The following is a 9,099-nucleotide window of genomic DNA, read 5'->3' on the forward strand; positions in this document are numbered from 1 at the left end:
GGACGGGGGGGACCGGGCTGGGGGGGGGGGGGTGTCCCCCCGTGTGTGTGTGCCCGTGTGTCCCCCCCAGCCCGGCTGCGGGGAGCTGCGAAGATCTGGGGGGGGCGACACCACCCCCCGTCACAGGCCGGGGAGGGGAGAACCCCCCCACACACAAACACACTCCGTTCTGGGGGTCCTGGGAAGACTGAGAGCCCCCCCCCCATCCTGTGCCGGGGATCCCCGGGGGGCTGAGACCCCCCCCTTCCACCCCGAGAGTCCCGGGGGGCTGAGACCCCCCCCTCCATTTCACCTCGGGGGCTGAGACCCCCCCACCCCATGCCAGGAGTCCCGGGGGGCTGAGACACCCCCCCCCCATCCCGGGGGTGCCCAGGGGACAGACGCCCCCATCCTATCCCGGGGGTCCTGGAGAGGTTGAACACCGCCCCCCCCCAACACACACGGGGGTGCCAAGCCCCTCGGGGAGACGGGGACCCCCCCCCAGTCCCTGGCCCAAATCCCCGTCCCCATCCTGAGCCCCCCAGTCCCTGCTCCAGCCCCTACCCAGCTCCCCACCCCCATCGCTGCCCTGACCCCCCCCAGTCCTTTTGCCCCCCCCCCCCCGTTTCTGCTTGATTCATACCAGAGAGTTCAAGGGGGGACACAGGACCCCCCCTTCCCAGCTCAGTAGAGCCCCCCCCCCCATCATTCCTCTGCCTGGAACTGGGCCCAGGACCATCCCCCCCCCCCCCCCGAAAACAGGGGGTGCGAGGGGGGGGCAGGAAACAGCCTGACCCCTTCCGAACCCCTTTCATCTCCCCCTCCCCGGGCTTCCTCCCACCCTAGGGAAGGGGTTCAGGAGGATGGGGGGGTTCCTGCACCCCAGGTGGGGGGGGGCACAGTGGGGGCTTTGCAGTGGGTTTTGGGGGGGGGGGGTGTGACATGCATTTCCCAGACCAGGGCCGAGCTCCAAAGTGGGGGGCTTGGCCCCCCGCCACGTGCGCACCCCAGCTCTGCCTGGCCCCCGTGCTGGGGGGGGCCCTGGGGATGGGCAAAGTGCCCCCCCCCCCGGCCAGTGACATCTGGGGTCCGGAGCAAATGGGGGGGACACACAGACATCCCACGCCTGGGCCACCCCCCCGTCGGGGAGGGTGCTGGGTGCAGTCAGGCGATGGGGGGGGGGGGGTGCCCCAGCGTTTAAAAGGGCTTTGGGGCCCCCCCAGCAGCTCCAGGCTGCCAAGCCCAGGTCCTGCCAGACCCCCCCCGGCTGCTGGAAGTGGGGGGGTGTCCCCAAAAAGAGGGTCCCCAAGAAGGGGGTCCCCACCCACCTCCCTTCCACCCACCACTCACAAATAGCCCACGGAAATAAATGGGGGGGGGGGTGTTTGATGTTGGGATTCACAGATCTGGGGATCAATGCTTGGGGGGGGGGGGGGCTGCCCTGGCCTGGGGGTGGTGTGGGGGGCTGGGGGCTGGGGGCTGGGTGCTGCCCCTGGCCTCGGGGTTGGGAAGTGGGCGGGGGGGGGGGTGAGAATGGAGCTGGGGAAGGATGAGGAGGGATGGAGGGAGGGATGGAGGGATGGACAGACGGATGGATGGATGGAGGGATGGACAGACGGATGGATAGAGGGATGGACGGATGGACGGATGGATGGAGGGATGGAGGGATGGAGGGATGGAGGGACAGACAGACAGACGGATGGATGGAGGGATGGACGGATGGACGGACAGACAGACGGATGGAGGGATGGACCTGGGGACGGCTGGACCTGGGCACCGCCGGTGCAGGAGGGTCGGCACACGCCGTCGGTGAGCTCGCCCCTCACTGCAGCCACGGGGCATCTCTGCTGCAGTCACCCCCCCCCCAGATCCTCCCAATTCCCCCCCCAGCCCCCCCCAGCCCCCCCCCAGCCCCCCTCCAGCCTCCCCGCTGCCCCGGAGCCTCCCGGGAGGCCGGTGCGGACAAAGCCCGTGTGTTACCAGCGCTGCCGCGGGGCACCGGCAGACTCGGCCAAAAATAACTCTCCGGGCTGTCGCTGGGATGGCGCAGCTCCGGCCAACACCCCCCCCCAACCCTGCAGTGAGCAAACCAGCACCCCCCCCCCAAAAACCCGCTTTGCACCCCCAAAATGCTGCGCAGGGCACGTCATTTGTGGGGTGAGCTCCTGCTCTGCTCCACAAGCGGCCCCTGTGCCTCAGTTTCCCCAGCTGGCAAAGGGGCGCAAAGCCCGTTCGCTGTTGCATCTTTTGGAGGTGGGGGGGTGTTGGGGGGGGGGGGTGTGTGTGGAGGGTTTGGGGGGGTCCCACCACCGAGCAGGTGGAGCAGCCCATGCTCGGCCCTTGGCGGCAGCCGGCTCTGGCTGGGGATCACCCCCGGGAGCGGGGCCAGGACCTGGCTCCGGCCGCCACTTTCCACTGGAAAACGGGGCTGGGAGTAAATAACAACGCGATGGCTGCCCCCCCCGCCCCCCCGGTCCCCTTCCCGCTTTTCGGCGAGTCACCACCGTCACCAGCAGCTCCCCGGCGCGGCGGAGCCCGGCGGATGAGGGCAATGGATGGAGCATCCCCCCCGCGCCCCGACTCCGGTTGAGGGGCGCAGGGAGGGAGGGGCCCACATTCCTCAGGGTCTCTTCCCCCCCCCCCAAAAAAAGTGCCAGAGCTCCACGTGGTTCCACCGTCACCGGCGGCCGCCGGATCTCCCGGCACAGGCGGGCGTCAAGGCATCACCCGGATGGGGCAGGTGGCCCAAAATTGGGATTTTTTTTTTTTTTTTTTACCTCAAATTTCAGCAGGTAGCCCTGACCCCCCCAAAAAAAAAAAACCCCAAACCCCAACCCATCCCTTTGCCTTTTGTCCCCCCTTTTTCCGAATCCCGTCTCCGGGCGCTTTCCCGCTTTCTCCCCGGTTTCGGGCTCTGGAAAGGCGATCAGGGACCGGCAGGGAACCGGCCAAGGCAGCTCAGGAATTCGCGGGAGTGGAAGGAATGAGAGCGCCCGGCCTTAACTCTGCCCGCCCCGGGGCCACCGCCACCGGCACGGCCACCACCGCCACCGCCACCGGCACGGCCACTGGCACGGCCACCACCAGCACGGCCACCAGCATCACCACCGGCATGGCCCAGGATGCCCCTTCCCTGACACCGCTACCCAAAAGGGACGTCCCCACGCCAGGGTTGGTTTGTCCCCATCCTGCTGTCACCCACCTGGGTGAATGTCCCCACCTCGATGGTGGGTGCTGGGGAAGCTGTCGCCCCAATGACATCAATCAGGATGTTCTTCCTGTCCTGATGCCACCACCCGGCCTTGGTGCCACCACCAAGACACCGTCCACACCAAGACGCCACCACCAAGACACCGTCCACACCTTGATGTCACCATGAAGACACCATCCACACCTTGATGTCACTACCAAGATGCCGTCCACACCTTGATGTCATCACCAAGACACCATCCACATCTTGATGTCACCACCAAGACACCGTCCGCACCTTGATGTCACCATGAAGACACCATCCACACCTTGATGTCACTACCAAGATGCCGTCCACACCTTGACGTCACCACCAGGACACTGTCCCTATCCACTTTACCAAGGGGGATTGTCCCCACCTTGATGCCACCCATGTTGGGGACCTTCCCCACCCTAATGCCACCAGCCAGGGGAACCAGCCCTACCCCGATGCCACCACCCATGGGGACGATCCCCACCTTGATGCCACGAGCCCGGGTGAGTGCCCCCAACCTGATGCCACCATCCAGGGCAAGTGTCCCCACCGCGATGCCACCAGCCGTTGGGGACCGTCCTCACCCTGATGCCACCAGCCGGGGTGAATGTCCCCGACCTGATGGCCTCCAGGACAAATGTCCCCCACCCTGATGCCACCACCCAGGAGCATCATCGGTCCCCGTTCCACCGCCATCACGTGGATTTGGGACCAAACTCTTCCCAGGTGAACGAACCCTCGTTCTCCCCGACCCCACATGGACTTTTACCCAAAAACTCCCAAACCCACCCCAAAACCTCCACTCAGAACCCCCAAATCAGCCACTCCCCCCCCCAAAAAAAACCCCAAATAATTTTGCTTTTAATTTTCAAACGAGAAACTTGGGGCTCAAAACCACTCGGGGAGGAGACGGGGAAATTCAGCGGCCGGGCTCCGTTTTGCCCCATTTCTGTCCCATTTTACTCCATTTTGGTCCCGTTTTGCCCCATTTCTGTCCCTTTTTGCCCCATTTCTGTCCCTTTTTGCCCCATTTCTCCCCATTTTTCGGGAGATTTCCCAAAATACCCTCGATCCCATAAAAATAGCCTCAAAACAGAGGGACTTCCTCGCCCGCCGGTCCCGACACCCACTCCGCTGTTTGCTTTACATGACCCCCCCCCTTATTTTTTTTTTTCTTTATAAAGAACAGTTTTCAGTAAAAGGGAAAAAAAATTAAAAATGTCTTCCCCCCCCCCCCCCCCCCCGATGCTGGCACCTCCCATTAACCTCAGCTCTTCCCCCAAATATTTCCCCTGGCCGGCATGGGAACGGGGAGCAGAAAGGAGCTTTGTCCCCCCCGGCGGCGGCTGCACGGCCAGAAAAAGGACATTTATTTTTTTATTATTATTATTATTATTATTATTTATTTTTTAAATTATTTTTTTATTATATATATTTTTTTAATTCCTCCTCACTTGTTGCAATTTAATTTTACATTTTTACCATCAAGGCGGATGCAGCGGCGGGGGGGTGGTGATGTTTGGTTCCCCCAAAATGGGGTTTAAACCCCAAATCGGTGTTGGGGGACAACGACGACCCGGGAGCCAACATCCTACTAGTGACCCTATTTTGGGTGAATTTGCCCCCCAAAAAAAGGCTGGTTTGGGGGGGGACAAGCAGGATGGGGTGGCGTGAGCCTCCGCAAACTCCCAGGGGCTCAGCACATGCCCAGCACCCCCAAACCCCCCCGTGACCCCCAACGCCCCCCCCCCCCCGATCCCTTCTCCGGCTGGGACCCCCCCCCTTTCCCAGCTGATCCGGATTCGCTCAAAACTCCAAAAAAAGCCTTTTTCCCCCCCATTTATTTTTTTTTTTTGGGGGGGGGTGTTGCTCACACACAGCCCCTTTGTCCACTGCCCCCCCCCCCCCCCCCCCCCAAAAAAAAGGGGCTTTTCTGCCCCCGGCCCCCAATGCAAAGGTGGGCAGGCGGCCCTGGGGACGGGGCTGGGGGGGGCGGGGGAGGAAGATTCCGGCATTTTTGTGAGATGATGTCAAATAATTCGCCCTAGTTCAGGCCCCCCGAACCCGGCCTCTTCCTCCTCCTCCTCCTCCTCCTCCTCCTCCTCCTCCTCCTCCTCGCGGAGGCTGGGATGAAAAGGCCTTTGGGGAAGGTGGAACCGCACAAAGAGCCCCTTTGAGCCTCGGCAAGGGGGGCAGGGCGATCGCGGGGATTTCGGGGGGGTATTTTTTAAGGGGGGGGGGGGTGCAGCCACATCTGGGCAGGGTTGGGGGCTCCGGTGGGTTCTGTAAAGGGGGGAGCTGCGCCCTAAAAGTGGGGGGGGGTGCATCAAAGGCTGGGGTTTGGGAGGAGCATCCCGAATCGCAGCCATTCACACACACCCCCCTCTTTTAGGGGACATCACCCCCCACCCCCAAATGTTTGGAGGAACCAAAAAAATAAAGGGGTGAAGTGACACCCCCCCGCCCCCCCGACACAACACTCCTACAAGCCATCAGAGAATCCCCAGGGCAAAACCAGCCTCAGGGCTGGGACCCCCCCCCCCCCCCAACAGTGGGGTACCAAGAGACCCCAAAACCCTCCCTGGGCTGGGGGGGGGTGGGGTGACTTCTCCCCCCCCCCCCCCAAAAAAAAAGAGGGCACAAAGCTGCGGGTGCCGGTGCCAGGGCAGGGGGGGGCGGGGGGCACTGGCAGGCGCGCGCCCCCGCTAATGAGAGCTGCGATTATCCCAAATTAATGAGGGTTGGAAAGAGGCCGGTGACGTTGGCGGGGCCGGGGGGAGGTTTTGAGGTGTCGCGGGGGGTCGGCAGGGGCCGGATAAAACCATTGCGGCACGGGAACGGCCGCTGTGCCTCGGGTTTGGGGCCAAACCTTCTAAGTTTGGGACAGGTGATGCAAAAAAGTGCTATTTTTTTTTTTTTTTAATTATTTTTAATTTTTGTTTTCTCAAATGATGGATGAGGCCTCGACACTCGGTTATTGGGGTGCAAATAAAGGGGGGGGGGGTGTGGGTTTGGGGGTGTCCCCTCCTGCCACATCGTGCCCGGGATGCTCTGCTACCGCTGTCCCTGCCTGTCCCCGTCCCTGTCCCCCGACACCAAGGGCCCTAAAATAGGCAGAATAAAGGTGAAACCCCAAATTACGGGGGGTCGGGGTCCCCGAAGGCAGAGCCCAATGGTGGTGGTGGCCGGGGGGGGGCAGGATCCGTCCCCGGAGGGGACGCCGGGTGTTTCGGGAGCTATAAATACCTCCGGCCCGCCACCCACCTGAGGTTAAATAAACGGCCAGAAATAGAAACCCCGAGTCTGGCCCCGGTTATCATCTCCCGCGCCACCGGATCCAGCCCTGGGGGGTCCGACCCCTCTCTGAGCCTGTTGCCCCCCCGAATCGCCCACCTGAACCACCACCCCCCACCCAGGATGGGTGCTTGATGATGTACAGGGGCTGGTTTGGGGGGGGCTGGCTGAGATATGGGGTCACCGGCTCCTGCGGGGGGGGGGCACGAGACTCCATCTCCTGGAGACCTTCCCCCCGGCTGCTCATTGGACCCCAACAGCCCCCCCCTTATCGACCCCAACCCCAAAAGTATCCATCCCGAACCCAAGAAGTGACCCCCAAAAGGCCCCCCCCCAAAGACAGCACAAACGCTGTTGGGGTGCAGCCCCCAGCTCTGGGATCGGGGATCCCCCAGCACCCCCAAAACCACTCTGGTTCCCAACCCCAAGGTGCAGGGAGGGGGGGGGTGTCACCCCCTTTTTCCCCACTGGAGCAAGACAGACAGGGGGAACAGTGAGGGATTCAGTATCCTTTGATGCTGGGTGCCCCCCCCCCAAAAAAAAGGCCACCTATTTGGGGTGGCAGGGAGCCAGGGCCCCAAGCGCTGCCCTGCAGCGTCCTCCAGCCGGCACAAAGCCGCCCTCTGTGTCCCCGGCCGGAGGATGCCGGGGGAAAAAAAAAGGAAAGGGAAAAAAAAAATAAATTAAATAAATCAGGGGAAAAAAAAAAAAATCCCTAAAAGCAACTTTTCTTACGGGGGCCGGCTCGAGGGTCCCGCGGCTTGAACGGAGACCGGGCTCGGGGCAGGATGGGGCCGCAGGGGGGGTTTTGGGGGGTTTGGGGGGGGTTTTTTGGTTTGGGTTTTTTTTTTTTTTTTTGGAAAGGGAGCGGAAAAAAAGCAGCGGGGTCGCGAGGCCTAATGAGGCACCGGGGACGGAGGGATTAGCGGGGTGGGGGGGGGATTTGTGGGGGGACCCTGGCTGGGCAGCGGGGGGCCGGGGGTGGGCAGGGCCCGTCGTTAGGAGAAATTACAATCAGGAGTGTCGTGGAGTGTGCAGCCCCCCCCCCCCAACTTGAACCCAACTTGGGGACTAAAAATCGCACGGCAGTGGCATCTGGGGGGGGGGGAACAGTGACATGTGGAGGGACCGTGTCATGTCCCCCCCTCCCCAGCTGGGGGGCGAGAAGGGAAACTGAGTCACGCTTTGCCCCCTCCCGCAGCCGGGCTGGGGTCCTGCGGGCTGAGCCCTGGGCCCAATTCTGCATCCTGCCCGGCTCTGAGCTGTGCAGCCCCCCCCCAGCTTTGGGGGGTCCCAGGTTGCTGGGGATGGGGGGGGGATGTCCCAAATCGTGCCCTGAAGTGAGCCCAGTGCCCCGGGCAATAAAAGGGGGGGGCAGGAGGAACATCAGGATTAATCCCCCCGCCTTGCTGGGTTCCTAAATACCAAGAACTGGACCCAAAGCGGAGCCCCCCCCCCAAACCCTTGAGCACCCCCACATTGGGGTGGGGAGACCCCAAAACCACCCAGAGCTTGGATGGAAACTCCTCCCCAGCCACTTTCGGGGCTCATGGTCCAACAACCCCCCACCCCGGCATCTGCCCCTGGTTTTGGGGTCCAAGGGGCCGTGGCCCAGGGATGCGCCCCCCCCCCCCAAATCCACCCCGGCACAAGGGCGTCTGTGTCTGCACACGCCGTAAATCTGGGACTCGGCTTTATAGGCGCTCGCCTAATTATTTCGCTGGAGCGCCGGCAGCGAGGCGGCCGGGCTGCACAAAGTTTACCCAACAATGCGGATGCCAATCGCAACACGCGGCCGCTCGCTGCAGCCCACAAAGGGCATTTTTGTCCCCAAACGGCTTTTTTTTTTTTTTTAACGCAGCCGGGATGGATTCAGCACGGAGGGGGTGGGAGATGGACCAACGCTTGTCACCGCGTCACCTCCTGCGCCCGAGCGGGTTTGAGGATGGGGGATGCGATTTGCCGATGCGGGTTTGGGGTGCTGGGATGTCTGGGAGCGCCGGGATGCGCGGCACGTGCCGTCCACGCTTGGGCATCAGGACACCGGCAGCACCTCCTCCCTGGTCCCTCGCCCATCCGTACGGATGCTGAGCTGCTCCAGGCGTAGCCGTGGGACAGAGGGCATCACCCAAGTGTCCCCGCGAGGGACCTCCCAGTGTGGGACCCTCAGGTCGGGGTCCTGCCCTTCGCTCAAGGGTCAGCAGACCCCAAAACTGCTGCAGCCAGAGCTGAGTATTTTTGAAGGTTTTGGGGTTTTTTTGTTTTTTTGTTTTTTTTGAGTATTTTTGGCTGGGTGTTTCACCCATGGGCCAACCCGTGGCGAAAAGGCACCGGAAAGGAGCCCGGCGCTGAAAGCCAGACCTCCCTCATCATCACCGGGAGCCGGGAGGAACCCCATGGCTTGGGAACCCACCTTCCCCGGAGAGAAGCCCAGGACGGCAAGGGTTAGGCTAGGGAGCCCAGAGAGAGGTGGCCCAAGTGCCCAAGAGAAGGTCACATCCTCGTGAGCCGCAGATCAACTATTGACCCTCAGGAAGCCCGATGCCTCCACCACGGCATCGTACTGGCGCGACCCCAGCCATCTCTCGGCAATGGGTTCGCTC

This window comes from Grus americana, chromosome 31 (assembly GCF_028858705.1).
Source record: "Grus americana isolate bGruAme1 chromosome 31, bGruAme1.mat, whole genome shotgun sequence".
NCBI lineage: Eukaryota > Metazoa > Chordata > Aves > Gruiformes > Gruidae > Grus > Grus americana.